The sequence below is a fragment of the Vombatus ursinus genome, unplaced genomic scaffold, assembly GCF_900497805.2.
Source record: "Vombatus ursinus unplaced genomic scaffold, bare-nosed wombat genome assembly UNPS02014807.1, whole genome shotgun sequence".
Taxonomy (NCBI): Eukaryota; Metazoa; Chordata; class Mammalia; order Diprotodontia; family Vombatidae; genus Vombatus; species Vombatus ursinus.
The window spans coordinates 14,396,084-14,422,074 of NW_020954585.1; the positions used below are offsets into that span (position 1 = coordinate 14,396,084).

The 25,991-nt window shown below is 34.3% G+C and overlaps 1 pseudogene; it reads right to left on the reverse strand.

Moving 5' to 3' along the window:
- LOC114052013 overlaps positions 1 to 23,726 on the reverse strand; it is a 34,177-nt pseudogene extending 10,451 nt beyond the window's left edge.
- Between the last annotated feature and the right edge of the window lie 2,265 nt (positions 23,727 to 25,991).

Genomic DNA, 25,991 nt, shown 5'->3' on the forward strand with positions numbered 1-25,991 from the left:
TCTCTCTCTCTCTCTCTCTCTCTCTCTCTCTCTCTCTCTCTCTTTCTTCATCTCCCCCCCAAGGAAATCTCCAAAATAAAGTTTAGTTATACCTTGTATTTAGGTTTCCGCAAATGTAGATGAGCTCCTTAATAGGCACTCGATGTTATAAAAAATCACTGGCTTTGTGTCTGTGGGAAAATCTTTATTTGCCACCTACCCAGAAAATGTGTAAGACATAAGACCCAAGGAAGCCCAGGAATAGATGCATAAACATAAAATATTCTAGAACTTAGATTTGTATTGAGAAAGATCTCAGAGGATTAAAATAGAAAACTCTCTTGATATTATTCATGCACTGTTCAAACAACTCATGGGGGAAAAAAAGTAAGGGATAATAGCAAGAGACACATCTTCTAAACCCCATTAAATTGCTCCAATCCTATAACTACAAGTGTCATGCTGCCAATTCTCTTCCTTCTTCAAGAATTATGATGTTAAATAATTTATGTTCCCTCTAGCAAGATAGCACCTGACTCAAACAAACTCTTGAAAACCCTCAACCTTGGAAACTCTTAAACTTGGAATTATCCATAAGGTAAACACTAAGTTTGGGAAAGTTCATTCTCAAGTTCTATTTCATTGAATAGGTAAGCATATGCCCATGCTACCTTATGTTTCTATAGCAGTTCTATCAATTACCTACAGTTTGCTCTATCTTTGACAAAGTAAGTATGTTCTCATGGTTCTCAAACAATAGACACCCAGGTTTTTTTTTTCAGTTATTTGCTATCACAAAGAGTGCTACTACAAATGTTTTATTAATTTATTTATATCTATTGAAATTTTAAAGTCTTTGACTTTAATATACTATATGTTCAGTCAGAAGAGAGATGAATCTTTGCTCTCTTATTAGAAAAGGAATATGGAAAGAAGATGGCCCTGAGTTCAAGACTTCCCCTGACCCTGGTTCCCAGGATAAATGTTACCTGGGTAAATGCTCCCTGGCAAAAGGTAAGCACTTAGTAAATGCTTTATCTAATCTAATATTTATTATTATTATTATATATTTAGGCAACTCATTATATTCTTCTGTTCTTCACAAGTAACTGCTCTTGGTAGAAGGGAGGGGAGGCCAAGAGAGGGGGATGTGAGAGAAGGGAAAATCTCTTTCTCACTCTTCCTGCATTATGGTTCAGGAGTACAAGGGAGAGAGAGAGTACAGGAATTCATCACACTTTTATATATTGGAAAAGGTATAGCTCATCTGACAAAAGTCTAGCCACCTGTACTTCTGTCAGCCAGTCATTAGAAGGCAGTTAAAGATTCCAAAACACAGTATGCAAATTGATTGTGGACATGCATGATCCAAATCAGGTTATAGGTATAAATATTTTTTAAATAAAGAAAATAAAGCAATCAGACTATATAACACATATATACATGCATATCTAACATAGATATTAAAATCACTAATAAGGAAATATAAATCATAACACTCAAAACTGTTGATTCACATCCATCAAATTGAAAAACAAAGAAAAACAGAAAAAAATTATTATCTCAGGGGCCATGGAAAAACTAGCACATTAACTTACCTCTGTTGAACTGATGATTTAAGTGATCCTTGAGCAACAAAAATAGAGTCCTTAGTCATTACTGAATGGGAGTAACTAAGGAAAGTAGGTCAATCAATCAATAAACAAGTATTTATTTTGACCTATTATGTCAATCATTAAAGATTTATTAAGTGCCTACTATGTATAAGACACTGTGAGATTCCAGAATTATGAACATCGTATGAATTTCTCTGATGATTTATAGTTATGTGCTATATTTATTTTCCTGCCAGAAATACAATTTATTTTTAATATAAGTTTAATTTTATCTTCTTGCTAGAGGAGAATGTGAAAGTACTAGAGGAATGCCTATCTACATTCAAATTTATTAGAAAAGCAAAGCAGTTCCTAGACAGAATAGAAGAAATCATTCATCAAGGACTTCAGGGGAAAAAATGTCAAGAGGAAAGGGGCATTCAAAATTTTTGTTACTAGTTCACTAGTTCAGTGAAGACTTCTGATTAAGATGGTAATTTGAAACATTATAGAAAAGAACAGTTTTCCCATAGAAATTTCAACAAGTATTGGAAAAGGGCAGCAGCCCAGAAATATTATGAAAAGAGAAATATGAGGGAGAAAGAGATGATGATGATGGGGAGGGGTGAGGGTTAACTCCAATCAATACTAAACCGATCAGACTCATAACTAGGGGCTCTAATTAGTCCCAGAAAGACTATCAAAAGCTAGTGGAGGCAGGCAAAGAGGTTACATCAGGGAAACAAGTGGGTACTCTGGTAACTTAGTAGGAAGCTAGTAGAGTCAGGAAGAGATGAGGAGACAATGTGAGTTCCCCTAGATAGATCTAAAATCAAACATTGTTCTAAACAGGGATATCACAAGCCAGTGCAATCCAATAATCAGGTGTATAAAGGGCGCTCTGGAACTGCGGAAACACAAGTTAACCCCAAACACACCCCAAACACACTAACCATTCTAGCTAGCACTGTTGCAAGCCATAAAGCTATGATGCAGATCTGGACAGTCGGAGTTAACTTTCTCCCTGAATGAATTGATCTGGGACTCAGCTGTGTGCTTTTTGGGCAAGTAGAATATAAAATTAGTTGTAAGATTTTGGCTAGGATCTTCTGAGACCCCAGGGAAACTCTTTGCTGACTACTTGTTTACATTTTTACCAGGGATATTTTTTAGTTTTTTATCCTCTGGACTCTTTTTCACTCACCTTGAAAACTACTTCTATTTGAGGATATTAGAATATATATTTTAGTAAAAAAATAAACTATTTCTTTAAACCCTCAGGCTCTGAGTGATCTATTGTACCAGACAAAGGACAGCTACCTCAACAAGGTACCTAAAAATATCTTAGTTCTGTTTTGTGAAAACAAAAGTGGGAGAAAGAAATAGCTCAGATTAATCACTGTGCAGGCAGACAGGACATAGCTATGCCCTACTCAGAGCACTGAGTTCCACAGCCTGAGATGGGGCCAACAATCCCAGGACCTGGCTACCGGTGCTCGGAAATCTGTGCAGGAGGCCTGAGACCAATGATCAACAACATCCTATGAGGGTTGGCAGGACCACAGAAAGGGAATGAACCATTATATGAATGAAGATTCTACAGTGAGAAGGAAAAAGAAATAAGTCAAGACTTGAACCTGCAGTGGCCCACCAGGAAAATGAGAAGTCAGAGATTGAGTCAGAGGGTAGGGATTTGAGCCAATCAATTTATCCTGATCCACAGTTGCAATAGCACAGAGACTTCATAGGTAATAAGACAAAATAAGGCCTAACTAACCCATCCAAAAGTGTTGATGGGGACTAGCCTGAACACAAAATTCCAATTCAAGAAATGAGACTGATAATAGAAGAAATTAAATACTATGAATAAATGCTATGTAATGAGAGATAAATCAAGAGATAAACCTAGAAGTAAAAATAAACTTATAACAAATACATGCAAAGCATCAGAGGAGTAAAAAAGGACTGGTACCAGAAGTATAAGAGTAACTAATAAATAAAGCAAAAAACAATGAGACTTTGGAAGGAAAAGAACAGAAAATATAATAAATAGTTTAGAACAGGTGGTGGAAATTCTCACCTAAGTCATGAATATCCTGAAAAATAGAATGGAAAAGTCAGAATTCATTGACTCCAAGAGACAACAATAAATATTAGAATAAACTTAAAATACTAAAATCTGGAAAACAATGTTTTGCTTTTTTAAATTTCCAATGATATATAAAATATTTGTGGACTGACAATGAGTAAGAAAAATCAGATTCTTTGAAAACCATGAGAAATCAGGAGTCAAGAGAAATCTAGAAAGAAAAACAAATTTGAGACATTAGAAGGGACTAAATAATGTCAAAATTTTGACATTCCAATAAAAAATAGTCAAATGTCTCTTCAAAACACTAATGTTTTCATGGATCACAGGGAATTAATTAAATAGGACAAATAGAGAATCCAGATATTAGTTTATATTATTTTATTGTTTTAAGGAGTGGAGAAAAGGTAACATTAGGAAAGAAATAAAGAAAAGAGAAAAATGCATTATTTTGCATAAGTGGAGTACATGAGAAGAGACTATAAAGATCAAAGAAGAGGGTTGTGGAGACAAGGATTTCATATCTTCATTTTTATCAGATAAAGACGTGTTGAACACACACAGAGTAGTATAGAATACAATAAGTTAAATGGGGGAAAGAGTGAGGATACAGGAAAAGGAGTTGATTTTTAAGGGGGAGAATAAATTTGAAGAGGACATAATTTCCAGAAAAACAGATTCTAGCTTGTTGATAGGGCTAATCATAAAAATCTATCAAGCCAAAAAAAAAAATAAGAATAAAATATCAGAATCTAAGTTTAGTGAAAAATAAAATAGAAGAGAAATAGAAATGTCACTCCAATTATAGATTCTTAGTTCTGATAAACATCTTTTTGAAGATGCTAGGAGTCAGGAAGAAAAAAGTGTAAGAAGTGGTGATAAGGGGTAATAAATAATAACAATCATGTAGTATCAGTGAATGTGAATGGAATGAACTCATATTTAAAGCAAAGACAATGCTGGTCATCACTTCATTTGAGTTTTATTGCATGATCTTTTATATTATAGCTTATGTGGATATATTATATCATTCTTTAAAGAATAAGCAATAGTTTCCTATTTGTAGAATCCAAGAACTTCATCTTTTTTACTGAGTATCCTTCTCTTTTTTCTTTCCCTTCTTCCACTGCTTTACTTTTCCATTCTTTAACCCTCTAAGATGGATTATCTTACCTTCTCTAGCTCAGATAGTCTTTGTTTGATATTGAAGCTCTCCTTTTATTTCCTTTAGAAATATTTCACTGCGTTTCACAATCTGAAATATGAAGATGTATTCCATGGGTCCTTTCTCTTCCTCTTCCAGGAGATTATCTTCTATTTGAAACATAAATTATAAACCCTTACTTATGGCAGAAATATAAACACTGAAAACTCAATGTAAGAGTCTCTCTCTCTCTCTCTCTCTCTCTCTCTCTCTCTCTCTCTCTCTCTCTCTCTCTCTCTCTCCCTCTCTCTCTCTCTCTGTCTCTCCCTCTAAGAATCCAGATATTCATAGATTTAGATTAGCAATCTTGTTTTATTGAGCTACTTATTAATGGTTGTATTTGACCTTTAAGGAACTTTAAAGTCAATAGATACCTCTTAATAATTTGACCGATCTACTCAAGTTCCCTTGTTTTGTTTTATTTTTAAAAATTGAGGTTCTATCTCACTTCTCATTTTCCACATAATTGCTATTTGTTTTACTCACATGTTCATCTCAACATTCTACTCTATCAATTTGATTTATCTTCCAATTTGTTATTTTGTTTTCTTACATATCTTGTTTTACCAACTACCAATATCTTGCATTACCAACTACCTTTCCTTTTTCTGTCTCCATGAGTCCACTTCAAGTATTTATTATTTACTCTCTTATTCTTGATCCTGCTTCTTCTTTTTCAATCTTCTCAGAGTAGTCAGAAATAAAACTTGGACCTAGAGATTGGTCTCTTCCAGTTTTTTTTCTTATTTTCTCCCAAATTTCTTCTTCCCAAATTCAAGCTCTGGCTTTTTTTTTTAACCAGTTGAAACCCTATCAAATCACATATATGATTTCTTTTTCATATTCAGTTCATTTCTGTTTTCTTCAATTGGTTTCAATTTTATTTGTGCTCTCCTTTTGATTTATTTTCTATTTACTTAATTTTATACTTTGAACTTCTATCAGAAATACTTTCAGCCTTCTAAACCTACTTTATGCTGGTGCAAAATCCTGCTTTTGGATAGTGTTCAGACTCTCATCTCTCAGCTTAATTTTGTTGTTTAAAATTGATTTTGGTTCTGCAAGCTAGTCCAAAACTTCTGACCCCTTCCTGAATGAGGGATTTTGATCATACATCCCCAGGCAGGAGCAAGGATGGTTTCAGCTCATGTCTTAAGAAATACTTAACTCTAGTGCATGGACAATCCTATTTCTCTCTGTGTACTTAGGGGAGGTTGAGAAGAATAATAAACCCAGTAAGGTTATTATAAGGATAAAATGATATAATGACTTAAAACATTTTAAAGTATAGAATCAATGCAATCTATTATTTACAATGTTCTATGTTGGTGAAATGCCAAATAATTTAAACTTTTTCTTTTTCATTTTTCCTTTTTAAAAATAATGTGCATGGATAAGCATAGTTTTTCAGAGATCATGTTCTCATCACTAAAGATTAAAACATGAGACACTTGTAATTAATATTTTTAAAGCAAACATTTTTAAAATTTTTATATTCATTATTTTTCATTTCTTCCATGAATTTTATAGTCTGAGTTTCATTATGGAATGAATTTTAAAAGACTATCATGGAATTACAGTTATTTTCATTTTTTGTAACAATTTTATGTGATTAATATTATTAGTTGAATTTACTTTTTTCTACATTTACAAAAGGGCACTTGTCGGACTTACCAAATCAAAATAATTAATGTTTTTCTAACTTGCATACCACTGCCTTCTCTTAACTCAAATTTTGCATTGCTCCTTTTTCTTCTCTTTCTTTTCTGTTTAATGTATTTTCTGTTATTCATAATTGTTCTCATTTTTCACCCTCAAGTTATATATAAATACAACCAAGAGTATATGAGTTCTAACACCACATTTCTATCAATGTCTATGCTAGATTAGAGCTCAACTAGAAGTGGCACAAATGATAGAGTGACAGATCTAGAATCAGGAAGACTTGAGTTCATGTCCCCCTTATATTAGCTGTGTATTCCTGGGTAAATCATTTCACTTCTGTTTGCCTTAGTTTTCTTATCTATTAAATATGAATAACATCAGCATCTATTTCTCAGGGTTGTTGTGAAGATCAAAGGAGATAACAATTGTAAAGTGCTTTGCACAGTGCCTGGCACATGGTAGGTGCTACATACATATTAGCTGCATGATCATAATCATTAAAATGTAGAAGTAGCAGTAGTTTTGTATAATAAATATAATATCAAGGTATCTGAGTATTGGGAAAGCTGGGTGGCACAGTGGATAAAGTACTGGGTTTGTAATCAACATGACTCTTCTCCATACATTCAAATCCAGGCTCAGACACTTACTGGCTATGTGATCCTGGGCAAGTCACTTAACCCTGTTAAGTGTTAACCTTAAAAGTGTGAGGCACATTTTTCTCATATATAAAATGAGTTGGAAAAGGAAATTTAAAAAACAAACCATCCAATATTTTTGCCAAAAAAAAAACAACCTCAAATGGGGTAAGAAGAGTCAGACACAAGTAAAAAGACTGAACAACAACAACATCTGAGTATTTAATTTGTCTAGCAAGATCTTGATTAATGCACATAATGACTATTCAAAGTGGTCAAAGGCATTTGAATTCATACTATTTGAGGTTCTAATTAAGTAAAATATAGTAAATGGTTCCAGCCCCAATGGAGATATACAATGAAAATTCAAATGATGTGACCACTTCAAGTGATTCATTATACATAATAATCAGCACCTATCTATAACCAACTTTGTGTGATCTAGAAAAAAAAATCACTCAACATATTGGATGTGTGGTCACTTCAGTAGCAAAATAATTGAGTTAGACTAGGGAGGAAGCATGCTGTAAAAAAGATTACTGGAGAGAGCAGAGCCAAGATGGCAGAGTAAAGACAGGAACTCACTTGAGCTGTCCACCAAAACCCTCCAAATACCTGTACAAAATGACTTTAAACAAATTCTAGAGCAGTAGAACCCACAAAAAGACAGAGTGAAACAAATTTCCAGCCCAAGACAACCTAGCAGGTTTACAGGAAGGGTCTGTTGCACCAGGCTGGGAGAGGAATGCAGTCCAGTGCAAAGCACATCAGCACAGATCTGGTCCCAGGGAACCCAGAGCAGGCCTCAGGGGACTGAATCATAGGCAGCTGTGGTGGTTTCCAGACTTCTCAACCCACAAACACCAAGACAACTTAGAAGGTCTGTAGGAAAGCTCTGTCAGATATGAGTGAGAGAAGAGCATATTCCAGCCCTGGATACACCACAGCCCTGGGGAGGCAGCAGCAGCAGCAGTTGCTTCTGAAGCTCTCAGCCCACAGATAGTAAGGGAACTGAACAACTGATCACAAGGAGATTATAGGGATCTCTTTGCTGGCAATGAGGCAGGAATCTGTTGTTTTGCCCATACTTGAATCTGGGTAATGGTCCTGAGTGGCAGTCCTAGGGCAGTCCACTGGCATAGCAAAGCTTGTGGCAGCAGTGAAGAGGGAACCCTCTTCACAGTTCCAGGGCAGAAAAGAGTGCTTGTGGTCACTCACAGACTACAGCACAGGCCAAATGAGGAGTAAACACCTCTCCTAAGATCATACCACCTTGGAAGAACTGAAAGCTTACAAGTTCTTAGAAGTATCTCTGAAAGCAGCTGCACAAAACCTCTGAAGCTTGGGACAATATACTTTCCACACTGGAAGCAGAGCATTACCTTAACAATGAGTTAAAAAGTCAAATAATTCACTGGGGAAAATGAACAAACAGTGGGAAAAAAACCTCAAACTATAAAAACTTAACTTTGGTAACAAGGAAGATCAAAATATACAGAAGAAGACAACAAAGTCAAAGTCAAAGTCAAAGCTCCTATATCCAAAGTCTCCAAGAAAAATATGAATTGGTATTAGGCTGTGGAAGAGTTCAAAAAGAATTTTGAACATCAAGCAAGAGAAGTAGAGGAAAAATGGCAAGAGAAATTAGGGTGATGCAAGAAAATTATGAAAAATGAGTCAACAGCTTGGTAAAGGAGACCAAAAAATACTGAAGAAAATGACATCTTTTATTTTTTTTAATTTGGTTAGGCAATGGGGTTAAGTGACTTGACCAAGGTCACACAACTACTAAGTGTCAGGTGTCTGAAGCTGGATTTGAACTCAGGTCCTCCTGAATCAAGGGCCAGTGTGCCCTATCCACTGTGCCACCTAGCTGCCCCAGAAAATGATATCTTAAAAAATAGACTAACCCAAATGACAAAAGAGGCCAAAAAACCAATGAGAAGAATGCCTTCAAAAGCAGAATTGGCCAAGTGGAAAAGGAGGTCCAAAAGCTCACTGAAGAAAATAATTCCTTAAGAATTAGATTGGAGCAAATGGAAGCTAATGACTCTATGATAAATCAAGAAATTATAAAACAAAACCAAAAGAATGAAAAAAAAATGGAAGAAAAGGTGAAATATCTCATTGAAAAACAGCTGACCTGGAAAATAGATCCAGGAGAGATAACTTAAAAATTATTGGACTACCTGAAAGAAAAAAAGAGCCTAGACATCATCTTTCAAGAAATTATCAAAGAAAACTGCCCTGATATTCTAGAACCAGAGGGTAAAGTAGAAATTGAAGAAATCCATCTATCACCTTCTAAAAAAGATCTCAAAAGGAAAGTTGCCAGGAATATTATAACCAAATTCCAGAGTTCACAGGTTAAGGAGAAAATATGTTAAACAGCCAGAAAAACAAAACAAAACAAAACAATTCAAGTACTATGGAAACATAATCAGGATAACACAAGATTTAATAGCTTCTACATTAAAGGATCAGAGGGCTTGAAATACGAGGTTCCTGAGGTTAAAGGAGCTAGGATTAAAACAAAGAATCACCTCCCCAGCAAAACTGAGTGCAATCAATGAGGGGGGAAATCTGATATTCAATGACATAGAAGAATTTAATGCATTCTTGAGAAAAAACATGTAGAGCATTTGACTTTCAAATAGAAGACTCAAGAGAAGTATTAAAAGGTAAATAAGAAAGAGAAATCGTAAGGCACTTATTAAAGTTGAACTGTTTATATTTCTACATGAAAAGATGATATTTGTAACTCATGAGACCTTTTTCAGTATTAGGGTATTTGGAGGGAATATATACATACATACATGCATATATACATACATACATAAATATATACATATATGTGTGTATAGATAGATAGATAGATAAATAGATAGATATAAATATATAGACAGAGGGCACAGGGTATGTTGACTATGAAGGGATATTATCTAAAAAAATAAAATTAATGGATGAGAGAGGATTGTACTGGGAGAAGGAGAAAGGGGGAAGTAGAATGTGGTAAATTATCTCATGTAAAAGAGGCAAGAAAAAGCTTTTACAGTGGAGGAGAAGAGGGGGGAGGTGAGAGGGGATGAGTGAATCTTCCTTTTATCTGATTTGGCATAAGGAGGGAATAACATACAAACTCGATTGAGTATGGAAGTCTATCTTACCCTACAGGAAAGTAGGGAGGAAGTGGGGAAGGGGGATGATAGAAGGGAGGGCAAATTTGGGGAGGGAGTAATCAGGAACAAACAATTTTGAGGACAAGGTCAAAGGAGAGAACAGAATAACTGGTGGGTGGAATAGGAGAGAAATATAGTTGATCTTTCACAACATGACTATTATGGAATTGTTTTGCATGACTACACATGCTTAACCTATATCACATTGTTTGCCTTCTTAATAGGGGTGAGTGGGCAGGGAGGAAGGGAGAGAATTTGGAACTCAAAATTTAAAACAAAAAGGAATGTTGGAAATTGTTTTTGCATGCAACTGGGAAATAAGATACACAGGCAATGGGATATAGAAATCTATCCTGCCCTACAGGAGAATAGAAGGGAAGGGGATAAGAGAAAGGATTGTGGTGAGAGAAAGCAGGGCAGATTGGGGGGTAATCAGAATGTATGCTATCTTGGAATGGGTGGAAGAGAGAGATGGGAGAAAATATGGAACTCAAAATCTTGTGGACGTCAATCTTGAAAACTAAAAATAAATAAATAAATTTAAAAAATGTTGAAGGCAGAAGAGATTTTAGAACATTGACTGGTAGGAAACTATATTATCATAGCTGGTGGGGCCTTAAAACATAGAATATTAGAGCTACAACAAACCATAATGATTCTGTAGACCAGGAGAATTTAACTTTGGGTCTTTTATTATTTTTAAAAAATATTTTGATAACTATATTTGAATAGAATTGGTTTCCTTCATAATCTTATGTATTTTATTTTGTTAAAAATATGAAAGCATTTAAAAACATTTTTAAAAAAAGATTACTGGACAAGGGGATTTGAGTCTTGGTTTGGTCAGTGACTTCTTCTATGACCCTGAACACAAAATTCACTTCTCCTGGTCCTCAGTTTTCTCTTCTGTATAACCAGAGTATTAGTCTAATTGATCTTTAGAATTCCTTCCAAAACCTAATATTTTTATGATGCTATGATTTCTATTGACTGTCAGCATTCTTAAGTCACATTACATTTTCATTTTGAATTCCTTAGTAAGTTTCTTAAAGGCTAGAATGACTTTTTTTTAATCTTTGTGAAAGATTAACTAAAGCAGTGCTTGCAATGCTTCATATGTAATTAAATGCTTGCTGAATTGAATTAGTTATAATTGAATCTGTAACAAGCATAAATTAAGCACTTAATCAAGAATGGCAAAAAATAGCCCCTGACCTCAAGGAGTATACATTCTAATGGTGTTCTGGGATCAATTGTGTGGCAGTTCAATTTAATCTCCTTTCTCAAACTGTTCCTTTGCATAATTGTCAAGATAATCTATCTTAAATTAATATATTTGACCATAATATTCTGCTTAAAATCTTCATTGACTTCCTTTGCTATAGAATAACCTACACACTCTTTATTCAGAGATTTAAGACCTTGGACACATTTTTCTGATCTCATTCTCTACCCTCCTATTTCTGTGCATTTGTGTAGGATGCTCACTTTCCATTTCAGGGGTGTAGAACAGCATTTCCTGTTCTCTATCTGCTGAGATCCTCCTCTGCCCCAATCAGATGTCAACGTTTTCATAAAGTTTACTTTACCAGAAATGATGTCCCTTTCATTTTCCTAGATAACTTTTTATGTGGATTTCTCCTTTGATTTTATCACATACTACTGTAAGTGAGGTTTGTTTTTGCGTAAGTATATCTTCATATTCACCAACCAAATCCTTGAAAGTTTAGGACCTGTTTTTTATCTTTATATCCTTGCTGTCTAATGCAATACTTTGCACAAAGCAAGTATTTAATGAAAATTTAAGATACAGAATGAGTTATTTCAAATGTGGAGACGTTCTATTTTTTTCTCTTTATTTTTATCTCTTCTCAGCTCAGTTCATTCCTGCAATATTGGTTGATTACCCAGCAATAAGCAAGGTTGTTTTATGTAGAAGCCTGAAGGAATAAGATATATTCATTCACCTCTAGAAGGTATAAGTTTAATTTAAAATAGGATGTTAATGTGTCACAAAAGAAGTATTTATAAATGATAGAAGGTCTAAAATCTAAGGGAGAATTTGATAATGGTTAAAAAAACAGAAGAGTAATGGAAAAGACTAAATAAGGGAATAATTATGAAATAATAGAACTCAATAAGCCTTGTTGATAAATACCAAAACATCATTAATTTAGAAAAGGATTCTCTATTTTATAATAATTGTTGCAAAAATCAGGAAATAGTATGGCAGAAATCAGCATAGAACAATATCTTACAACATATTCCACAATAAATTCAAAATGGTTGTGTAAATGTGAATATGTTAAACAAATTGGAAGAAAAGTCTATCAAATATCTTTCACAATTGCAGGTAGGAGAGGAATTTTTAACGAGAAAAGAGATACACACAATTACAAAAGATAAAGTGGATAATTGTGATTACATTAAATTTAAAAGATTTTGCCCAAACAAAATTAAAGTGACTGGAATAATATGGAAAGAAATTGAGTTGGAAAAAGTACCTTTCTATTAAATTTCTCAGATAAGGATTTACAATCTGAGATATATATAGAAATAACCAAAATGTATAAGACCAAAAGTAATTTTCCAATGGATGGTGATGGCGATGATGATAACAATAATAACATTTATTTAATGATTTAAGATATGCAAAGTGCTTTACAAAAACATTATTTTATCCTCCTAATAACTCTGGGAGGTAGGTGCTATTATTATATCCATTTTCAGATAAAGAAACTGAGATAAAGGTTGAATGACTTGCCCAGAGTCACACACCTAAAAAATGTCTGAGGCAGGATTAAAATTTAGGTTTTTCTAACTCCAAGTGATGTACTCTATCCACTGCAAAGTTAGCTACCTGCATAAGTCATCAAAGGATATAAATAGTTATCAAAAAAAATTGCATACTATTTGACAACCAAATTAAAGAAGGACACAATTAATTCACTAATAATAGGAGAGATTCAAATTAAGATGACCCTGAGGTTTTTCCTTATATATAGTAAATTTGCAAAGATAAGAAAAGTTGGAAATAGTCTATTTTAAGGAAGATAGTAAAGACAGGTACACTATTGCACTGTTGGTGGTTCTGTCAATTAATATAAATATTTTGGAAAGCAATTTTCAATTATACAAATAATGGGACTAAAATATCCAGCCTTTTAATAGTGCATATATTCCAAGGGAAGACATTGACCAAAAAAAGAAAACTGACATGTATAATGAAATATTTACAGCAGCACTTCTTGTGGTAACAAAGAACTGGAAATAAAGTAAAGGCCTGTCAGCTGGGAAATGACTAAATAAATTGTGGTGCATGAATATTATATATGGAACAAGGAACATGATGAATATGGAAATGAAATGATTTATGTGAAACTATGCAAGTTAAGTAAGCATACAAAATGAAAATAATTTAAAAGAAAGAACAATAATAATAGAACTGAAAATAAATGTAAAATTAAGAAAAAAGAATCTCTAAAAAGATATGTAAATAGAAAAAAATGAGAAGACACCACTTTCCAATAGTTTGAAATTGTGTGTGTGTGTGTGTGTGTGTGTGTGTGTGTGTGTGTGTGTGTGGGAAGGGGTGTAGGTGTTAAACACTGATTGTATTTTCAGATATTTTAAATATATTGATCAGTTTTGCTGATCTTTTCTTTTTCTTAAAAAAATTCTTTATTACAAAAGATGGTTCTCTGGGAGAGGAGATGGGGAGAGATAAAAAGGGAAACATAAAACAAAAGGTCTTTTTTTAAATAAGAAAATCTATTGGAGACTTGAAAAGTGTCTGTTAAATATGGCCAAATATAAACATTAAAGGATAATTTGTGTTTACTTACCCATTTCTGACTATGCAGATGAGGCCATGCAGTATCCTATTTAAAACCTTTGTTGTGCTTTATTTGTTTTAAAGATTTTGTTCTCTTACAGATAACAAACTTTTTAAGAAATCCATTCTAAGGAAATTTCTTACTAAAGTGTCTTGTACTTAAGCAGTATATTAAAGTATAGTCTTCAAATATTAAGTAATAGCTAACCTGGCAGCAAACACTGTTAGTTTTCTCGTGAGAATTTTTTCCATGTTCTTTAAGGAAGAGTGGAAAATTTCTGTCTTCTGTTGCTATATGTAGTTATTTTGCTATAACTACATATAATAGTTATTTTGCTATAACTACATATAATAGTTATTTTGTTACATTTTTTTCTGTTTCCAGTATGAAGAGAGAGGGAGAGAATGTAATGGATTCCATAAGGAACAGCAGACCTGCCAGGAGATGTTAAGGCTAGAAAAGTAATTAAGGCTATGTCTTTGATCAGCTCTAACAACCTAAACAAGGGCATAGATGACTTCTATCTTTTACTCAGAGAAACAAAACAGCTGGAAAAAGATAGATCAGAAGGGCTTTGATATTACTAGACTGAAGTCTTGAAGCTAAGAGCCTGAAACCACAGAAAAATCCAGGAGAGGACTGAAACCCAAAATAAGAATCCAGGTTAAGACAAAAAATAGATACTATGAAAACTATTGGATTCAATTAAGTTATAAATGATTGCAGTTAAAGATTAGTGATAAATGTACCATTATAATTAGCAACATTTATTGAATATCTACAATACACTGAATCAGGAACTGGGGATGCAAAGCAATAATTGGTACAGGTCCTACCTGTCAGCAGGTTAAGTTTTACCTAAGGGGGTTTAGAGTTTTCTTGCCTGTCAAGTACTTAACATTCCCTAATATCCTACATAGGTGTTTTGTCTCAATGTAGGTTCTTGGTGGATATGATAGTATATAAATTTTGGTGACTGCTACCAAATAATAAAGATGTTTGTAGGTATGTATAGATATATATAAGTAATACTACTTTTATAATAAATATATAATGTACTATAATGTTAATATATATTAATTATACTTAATTGTACATATATGCATACATGTGTATATAAATACAATGCAGTATGCATATATTATATAATATGTGTATGTATATATATAATTTCACATTATATATGCTTATATGTAATAGGGGTATATATAACTGTATATTTCCTATGTATATGTATTCTCTATACCTATCTTTCTATAGTCTAAGTGGAAAAAGGTTCATCCCTAGAAAATTGTGTATGTGTGTGTACACACACATACATGTATACATATAAACAAATATGCATATGAATGTATGTGTATATATATATGGAAAAGTTCATTCCCCAGAAAGTTTACCATTAAGTGATGGATTTCATTGTAAAAGGTCATAGAATGAGGCAAAAATATCCAAAAATACTTCAGAGCCCTATGCATCCTCCACTTTTCTACTTTAGTGATGATAGTAAAAAGGGAGAAAAGAGGGAATGTAAGTTCTTAGACCATTCACAGTCATCAGTTTGACTGGTGATACTTTTAACATCAATCATTGTCCAAAGATCAAAGAGTAATCATGGTAAAAGAGGAATATAACCACATCTGTACTAGCATTCTTTCAATAAGAAAATATGAAACAAAGAAATTACAGTTAAATATAAGAAAGGCTCTAAAATTTTCCTGAGAAACAAAATAAGAAGTTGTTTATCATGCTTTATCAAGTGTACAAAGCAATATGAAACATTATTTCATGGGACCCTTCATCATCTGTCCTTACAGTGCTTGTAATGAGCATAAGCAAACAGAATATGGTGATGATAATTACAGTTTATGCACTAACATTCATTGCAAAGGATTATGACTAGTAAAGGAATTCTACAAAGAACTGGATAAGACCCTTGAAACTGTCAACTCATATTTTGATGCGTGGAGACTTCAGTGTGTGATTCTATCACTCCCTTACTCAACAAACTTCAATGGCCCAGCTGCCTCAAGGATTACAAACTCTTCTGTTATTCATTTAAACCTCTTTGCAACCTGCTCCCTTACTACCATCACAGTCTTCTTACATTTTCCTCTCTACATTATAATCTAACCATAATGTTCTACTCACTGTTCTGCAAATGCAAATCTTTATTTCCTTTTGTCTCTGTGACTTTATGTTATCTATTTCTTATGCCTAGAAGTAAATCCTTTCTCTCCTTCTTGGAATCTCTGATTTGCTCAGTTCAGGTGCTACCTTCTTCATGAAGTTTCTTCTAATGCCCTGAGCTATTAGTGTATCCTTTCCTCAAACTATGTTGTGTTCAATCTATATACAAATATATATTTGTACAAGTACTTGTCTCCCTCATTACTTCATTTATTTATTTATTTATTTTTGAGAAGAGAGACCAAACACATTGGATGAGTCAAGTTCTGATCGGTAGATAATTATAAAATTGAAATCATTATATCTTTAAAAACAAGAAATGAATAGAAATAAAAGTAGCAGTCATTTTGGATTTAACTCCTAGTTAGCATTCAGACTATAGATTGAATATAAAAGGTCAATTTAGAAGGGAAAAAAAGTTAACTAAAAGGAGATACTGTAAAAGAATATAACTCTACCAATACAATCTATTCCTTCTCAATGTTCTTCCAGCTACAATATGTTTTCTGGATAGGTAGCTGAACTAGGCTGCTTCCTCTTCTATTTCTAACTTGTGACTGTCATTGTTGAAACTCTCTCAAATGATTCCAGAATTGGACAGTTTTGTTTTTGTAAACATTGGCCCAGTGGGAGTGACTGATTCTATGGCCATGATACTATAATCCCCTTATGTTGATTAAGACAATTCTTAAAATTCTTAAAGGAACAGAGAATTGAAAATATTTCCTTAAACATGGGTTCTTTAATCAACCTTCCCGTACAAAAAATAGATAAAACTCTATATAAGACAATTTGTTGGGGAAAGGCATTAGCAAGTGGGATAGGGGGAAGGAAAGGTCAAGAACACTTTTGTATAAAAGATAGCTCTTTTAAAAAAATTAATAGCATTTTACTTTTTCTCTCAATTACATGTCAAGACAATTTTTAGCATTCATTTTTACAAGAATTTGTGTTTCAATTTTTTTTAGGGAATTAAACAATTTAGCTCTTTTGAATCCCTTATGTTTTCTTTTCCCCTTTTAGATGTTTATTCTTCTCTTGGGTCTTGATATTGTGGATCAGATTTTTGGTTTAATTCCAGTCTTCTCCTTATGAAAGCTTGAAATTCTTCTATTCCATTCCCTTGATGTATTATGCTTCATTTCACCATGTTGGTGATTCTTGACTGTAGCCCTAGCTTGCTTGCCTTATGGAATATCATGTTCCATGACTTCTGATATTTTAATGTTGCAGCTGCTAAGTTTTGCGTAATCCTGATTGTGACTCTCTCATATTTGAATTTTTTTTCCTGGCCCCTTGTGGTATTTTTTCCTTGGTCTTATCATTCTGAAATTTAGATATAATGTTACTTGGAGTTTTTATTTTGGGATTTCTTTCCAGAGGTGATCAGTGGATTCTTTCAATTTTTGCTCTCTGTTTCCAGAATATCAGGGCAGTTTTCCTTGACAATTTCCTGAAAGATGTTGTCCAGGTCCTCCTTTTGATTATGGGTTTCAGGTAGTTCAATCAATCTGACATTGTTTCTCCTGGATCTATTTTCCAAGTCAATTATTTTTTCCAATGAGATATTTTATATTTTCTTCCATTTTTCATTCTTTTAAATTTGTTTGATTGATTCTTGGTTTTTTACTCATTGAAAGTAGTTGTTTTATTTTTTTAAATCTTATTTTCTTTCTATTTCCAGTGCCTACCACAGTCATGGAACATAGTAAGTCTTTAATATATGAACATGGATTGATTCTTTTGAGGATACATGGAAGAAAAGAAAGTCTTGAAGCAGGGAGACCATTTAGGAAACTATTGCAATAAATAGTCCAGTCAGTTGACAGCCATTTTATTAAATACTTAATATATATATTATATATATATATATATATTATATGCTAAATGATGAGGATACAAAGAAAGGCAGAAAAATGGTCCCTGCTCTTAAGGAGTTCATATTCTAACTATAGAGACAACATGCAAATAACTATGTGTGAGCAAAATATATGGGAATAGTATCAGAAGGGTGAGGACTGAGGAGGTCCTGAACTATGGTTGTGTCTATGTGTGTGAGAAAAATAAAGGATAGATTTCAGAAATGTTTGGAGGTAGAAATGAGAAAATTTGACAAATTACTGCATATGTAAGATAAGTGAAAGTGAGGAATAGAGCATGACTCTATGGTTGTAAACCTGGGTGACATAGGAAGATGGTGGTGTTCTCAGCAGAAATAGGTAACTTGCAGATGGATGGTAAAGGAGATAATAATAGCAGTTAACTCTCAGGATTGTTGTGAGAATCAGATGAGATAGCATTTGGATAATGCTTTGCAAGCCTTATACCTGCCAGCTGCCATCATTAAAAAGGACGGACTTTTGTGGAAAATAAAATGAGATGTATACTAGGCATCTTGAGATTAAGGTCTCTATAGGCCAATGAGTTAGAAATGCTCAGTAAGCAGTTGGTGATTAGAGAGAGGATTCAAGCCACTCACCATATGCAAGGTTCTATGTTAGACATTGAGGATATAAAGATGAGTGGAAGGGAAATTTCATTTGATCTTTGTGATTTCAGAAAAACCCTGGGAAGACATATGAACTGATGCAAAGTGAAATGACCAGAGAGAATATTGTACACAGTAACAACAATATTGTAAGGATAATCAACATTGACAGATTTAGTTACTCCAATCAATACAATGATCCAAGACAATTCCAAAGGACTCCAGAGAGAGAACTGATGAACTCTGTGGACTGAATCCTTTTTTTTTTACTTTATTTTTCTTGCTTTTTTGCAACATGACTAATACAAAAATAAGTTTTGTATGATTTCACATGTATAATTAAAAATAATTATTTGATCTTCAGGCAATGAAAGCTGCTAGTTTCACTTGAATTTTGGTCCTAAATTAAGAACGACTTTACAAATATCTCAGTTCTCACTTTGCTCTCTTCTTGTGGTTGCCATACAGCAGGAAAAGAATAGATTATCAGAGTAGCTTCGTTTTTTATGCTTAATCTCACAAGAAAAATCTGCACAGAAGTCATTCCAAAGGAAATACAAATGGAAAATTAGGAATTCTGCAAAATATACCAACACACATCTCCTAGAATACTTTTTACTTTCTATGGTCCATTTTACCCTCACCTTCCTGGGAGCCCTGGAAAGCAAGGCTAAACTAAGATAGACTCTTAAGTTCATAGTACAGCACATATTCTGGGCTTACTTTCAGAAAACTCTACTTGTATTAGTTGGTCATCAAAGGGTGTCTGTTATAGTTCTTTTCAGAATCCTAGGGATGACCTAGAAAGTTTGAGGGGCTGGTCATCTAGTACTATGGTTCATGAGCACCAATTCATGTGCTTATCACCATGATTATTGTTTCATTTTATTTGGTCAACTATACAATTTTTAGAAAGGGACATTTTACAAAAATTAAATCCTAAGGACAATTAACATAAAATACCACCCCCCCCACACACACAGTCTATGAACCAGTCTTCCACAAGCACAGAGAAAGTCTAAGGGAAAGTGCACTCAAATATAGAGATTGTGCAGCAAAGGGTAGCTACTGACTTCTGGAAGACCTTTTCACCCCTTCATGAGGTGTTCATGAAGTTCTCCTTAGTAATTATATAATGTGTTTGCTGACTCTTTGTAGAGTATTGAAACCACCTTTCTTTCAGTATTTGTTTGCCCTTACCTCCCAGTGTAGAAACTGTTTAAGCTGTTCTGGGGAAAATGTTAGAACTCTGATGAGGACAAGAAGTCTCCAAAACCTCTGACCTTTTAAAGGTGAAAAGGCTCTCCTTCAGTCAGGTTGTGAAGGATGGAGATTGGGGCCAAAGCTGGGGCTCTTTTCCTAATCCTAATCCTAACCCTAAATAACACTAATTCTCCTCCATATACACCTACAGGAATGATTCTCAGTGGCTCGGCTAGAGGTTTCTACCTCTAAGCTGCTAGATGTTCAAATCTTAAATTCCAAAGTAGCTTCCTGGTTTTATGTAAATCCCACAGGGTATGATCAAATCCATCAACCAATCTGAACATATTTCTCATCACATGAATGGAAATGCTTTTAAGTAATTGATTTCTTGGTTCAGTGGAGATATTTTGACTTTCATCACACCCAGTTCACACCTCTGATTGAGTAAAATATCATGTATTCTTACCTGATAAAAGTATCCAGGCTAAGCTGTGTGTGTGTGTGTGTGTGTGTGTGTGTGTGTGTGTGATACTTTACAAAAGTATAATTCATTCAGAGTTGAAAAGCATCTTATAAATTATCTAATCTGATCTTTCCATTTTACAGATGAGGAAACTAAAGCCTAGGGAGGTTAAGTGACTTGGCCAAGGTAACAAGAAGCAGAGATGAAGTTAAACTACAGTCCTTTGTTTCCAGAGCTAGAGTATATTCATATGAAGAATTCAAGAACTAGAGTAGGAGAAGGATATGAGAGAGAATTGACAAGATCAGTGGGGGCAGACACAGATGTGATATTGCATAGATAGGTAGACAGATAGACAGACAGAAAGATAGATAAGTTTGGACAACAGATCACGATTTTGACATAGGCATGATATAATAAGGGTTTCTATTGTTCAGTCATGCCAATTTTTTGTGATCACATTTGGGATTTTCTTGGTAAAGAGGCTGTAGTAGTTTGCTATTTCCTTATCCAGCTCATTTTACAGGTGAGGAAATAGGCAAACAAGGTTAAGTGACTTGCTCAGGGTCACATAGCTGTTAAGTGTCTGTGGCTAGATTTCAATTTAGGAAGATGAGTCTTACTGACTTCAGGCCTGATGCTCTATCCACCATACGACCTAATTGCCTGAGTAATAAGCAAGTGGAACTTCAATTATTTGAACATCTCATGTTCTCTCTTTACTAGAAAAACTACAACAAATACATTTTGACTTGCTTTATTGATAATTTCAGGCTGCAAGATAGTCAGAAACCATTGAGAGGAACAGCTTTCTGAATCTGGTTTGCACCAACCCAGAAGAACTGATTCCTAGGGTGAAAATGATGAGAACCTCAGTAGGGTGTGAGAAAGGGGAAGGAAACAAATATTTCATATTTTCCTGATAAAGAAAAGAAAATTGGTAATAGACAGATAGCTTCCTAGATTTGAACAAAGAGTATTTCAAAAGATTTAAAGAAAAAATAGATAGGATTACAACATCTAAAATTCTATAGGAAACATCAGTCCAGAAGTGATAGAAAAATCTCAGAAATGCAATTCTGAGATCACAAAGACGAACAATGCCAATTAGGAACAACAATGAGGAAAATGATATGGATAAACAGTGAATTAACTCATGAACCAATATAGATTTTTATAATACATATGTTCTTGTTGTAGTCTCTCACTTTTGAAGAGAACCAAAATGACATCACTACTCTAGAGTTAAGTTTTAGCGTGTCCGACTGTGACTGATCAGACCAATGCAAGCTTGGAATGTTCTATCACATGTCGAACACAAATAGTTCATGTTAAGCTTTGGGGTGGATTCTCTAAGTGTGTGTATCTTGCATTTCTCTTGAGCTATTTCAATTCTTCTTTACTCATAGAGCACACCACCTTTTCTTCTTTTTTTTATTAATTTATTTTGATTAATCAACAATCACTTCCATAAGCTTTGGAGTTTTAAATTTTTTTCCCCTTCCCTCCCCATCTCCCTCCCAAGGTCGCACACAATCTGATATAGGCTATACATATACATTCCTATTAAATGTATTTTCACATTAGTGATGTTGTAAGTAAGAATTAGAACCAATAGGAGGAACCACCAGAAAGAGGAAACAAAACACAACAGAAGAAAAAAGAGCAAATAGTATACTTTGACCTGCATTCAAACTCCCTAATTTCTTTCTTTGGATGTGGATAGCATTTTCCCTCATGAGGCCTTTGGAGATGTCTTAGATCCTTGTATTGCTGAGAAGGGTTAAGTTTATCAATATTAGTTATCGCACAACATGGCCGTTACAGTGTAGAATGTTCTCCTGGTTCTGCTCACTTCATTCAGCACCAGAACATACAAATCTTTCCAAGTTTTTCTGAAGTCTGCCTGTTCATCATTTCTTATAGCATTCCATTACATTCATATACCACAACTTGTTCAGCCATTCTCCAAGTGATGGACATCACAGCACATTTTCTGATGTGGGCACACCATGCTGAGCAGTCCTGTGCTAGTGTCTCCCATGTCACACAATCAATTCCAAACTTCTTAAGAGAGACCTTGAGAAGGTCCTTGTATCACTTCTTCTGATCACCATGTGAATGCTTGCCCTCTGTGAATTCTTCATAAAATAGTCTTTTTGGCAAGCATACATTTTGCATTTGAAAAATGTTCAACCCATTAGAATTGCACTCTCTGAAGCAGAGTTTGTATACTTGTCAGTTTAGTTCGAGAAACGACCTCAGTGTCTGGTATCTTATGTTGTCAGATGATCTTCAGAATCTTCCTAAGACATTTCAAATGAAAGCAATTCAGTTTCCTGGCATGGTACTGGTATACTGTCCAAGTTTCACAGACATACAACAATGAGGTCAGCACAATGGTTTTGCAGACCTTCAGTTTGGTAGTCAGTCTAATACCGCTTCTCTCCCATACTTTCCTTCAGAGCTTCCCAAACATTGAGCTAGCTCTGGCAATGTGTGAGTCAACCTCATTACCAATGTGTACATCCCTGGAAAGTACACTACCCAGATAAGTGAACTTATCCACAGCATTCAAAACTTCTCCATTTGCTGTAACCAATAGTTCCACATATGGATTGCATGATGGTGGTTTACTAAGCACCTGTGTTTTCTTGGGGTTAATTATTAGGCCAAAACTAGCACAAGCAGCAGAAAATCAATCCATAATTTGTTGCCTCTAAGCTTCAGAAGCTGCATTGAATGCACAATCATCTGCAAATAGAAAGTGATGCACCAACATTCCCTCCACTTTGATCTTGGCTTGCAGTCTTTTCAAGTTGAAGAATTTACCATCAGTGCGGTAGCTGACCTTGATGCCATGTTCATCCTCATTGATAGTATTTAAAAACATGGCCAAAGGTATCATGCTGAAAAGTGTGGGAGCAACCACATAGCCTTGTTTTACTCCACTGGCGACTGGGAAAACAAGAGAGCATTGTTCATCATCCAGAACCTGGGCAAGCATGCCGTCGTGAAATTGACATGACAATGCTGATGAACTCCAGGCAACCAAATTTTGACATAATTTTCCATAAACCCTCATGACTGACAGTATTAAAGATCTTGGTCAGATCTACAAATGTTGTATACAGACCTCTGTTCTGCTCCTGGAATTTCTCCAGGAGTTGCTGGGCAGCAAACACAATATTGACCATTTGTTGGCCCTTTCTGAAGCCACACTGGCTCTCAGGCAGATGACCATTTTCCAGGTGAAGAATCAGCCTATTAAGGAGGACTCTGGCAAGAATCTTGCCAGCAGTGACTAAGAGAGAGACCCCCATCCCCCATGATTGTCACAGAACAATCTATTTCCTTTACCTTTATAGATGGACAATAGAGGCATCCTTCAACTCCTTAGATATACAGAAGATGGAAGAAATGTAAATAGCATAGGATGCTACTGAATAACAAATACTATTACTCATGATACTAAATTGCAATTTCACAGTTTTGAATACATGTGTGTGTATCCCCATTTAATTTTTGCATTAACCTTTTGAGATATTATATGGAATATTATCCTCACTTATATATATTTTTAAAGGTAATTCTGTCCTTAATAGATTTAGGAGATCTAAAGCTCATATTGGAAATATGAGCTAATAATGGAAAAGCAAGTTATAGGTAACAGAAAAGTTAGCTTTTATTTCTCTGTTTGTGATGTAAATGCATTGAGGTATTTGTAAGAAGGTCTAAGAATGGATAAGAATATTACACATGATTGAAAGAAGACAGCTCCTTAGCTCTTATGCCATTGTTGTCGTTGTTATTTTCACTGCCCAGAAGAATAATCTTTGAACTGCCAAGAACTAACAAATAGTAGTTAATACAGAGTTGACAACCAACATAAATAGGGAGATAGTAGCAGAGCACCTCACTACCCTTACTATGTTCATGTCACCATGCCTAAATACAATGCATCCAGAGAATTGGAAGAACTAGCAGACATGGTTGTTGTTTTAATTTTTGTGATTTTTGAGACATCATGAAGAACAAGAACAATGTTACAGGATAGAGAAGGGCAAATGCTGAAACAATTTTTAAAAAGTGACAGAGAGTGAAAAGAGAATGGAATCTGCATACTATATACAAGTGAGTCTGACTTTGATTTATGACATAATTCTAGAACATTTTATTAAAGAAGTAATTAGAGAAGACCTACAAAAGGAAGTGGTGCTCACAGTCAGTATAGCTTCTTCAAGAATAGGTCATTCTTCTCTCTCTCTCTCTCCCCTCTCTCTCTCCCTCCCTCTCTCTTCATACTTACCAGATTGGCAGATCTAGGGCATTCTTTACATATAGTTTACCCAGATTTTAACAAAGCATTTGAAAATCTTTTCTCATTTCATTACCATGAAAAGGTGGAGAGATATAGGGTCAATGATTGTGCAATTAAGTGGATTTAGTGCTACTTGAATGGTTGGATACAAAGAATTGTCATTAGTGGTTTAATCAACTTGGGAAGAGTGCCCCAGGCATTGGTGCTTGACTATATACTATTTAACATTCTATATGTGATTTGGATAAAGGCATAGATGAAGTGCTTATCAAATTTATAAATGACACAAAGCTAACTTAATAGTTATGCTCCAAGAAACATTTCTACAGCCTAGAACTTTAGCTCACATCTAAGCTGAAATGCAATAGGGATAAATGCAAGATTTTACACTTGGGTTTAAGTGAAAAGTAACTTCAGAAGGACAAAGTGGGGGAGGTGTGTCTGGATAGGGCAGGGTTAAGTACAAGGGAACATTCATTTATTAAGCACCTACCATAGCCACTGTGCTAAAGTGCTTTACAAATAACTTATTTGATCCTCACAACAACCTTGGGAGGTAGGTGTTATTATAACCATTTTCCATTTTAGGAAACTGAAGCAGACAGTGGTTAAATGATTTTTCCAAGGTCACATAACTGGTGTCTGAGTGTACATTTTACAAACTTTTTAAGTGTTAAAAATTCTTAATATTCAGGATGAAAACCTAAAAACAGATAAATCTGAAAATTATATTAAAATATCAAGATGCTAGGTGTTATATAGATAACATGTACAAATCTTTTACTGCTTCTTTCCACTCCTACTGAATTTTCCATCTAGAAGCTTGGCATTGTAAAGCTGTAGCATGTGTAACTAAATTATATTACCATGCACTTATCCTGATAAAACAGGAAAAACTTAAAATTTTCCCATAAGTAAAAATCTCTCTAAAACATCCATTCTATAATAATTGGGTTCTGGGCATAATGTAGACTTTTTCAAGGATTTATATTGACACTTGGAGTTTGTACAATTCAGTACATTTACTCTAAGTGAACACAAAAATAAAATGCGCTATACTAAGTATTTGAGACAGTTAAGTTGTGAAAGTACTTCATAAAAAATGACTTTTCAGAAGGAGAAAAATAAAGTATTTGCAAAT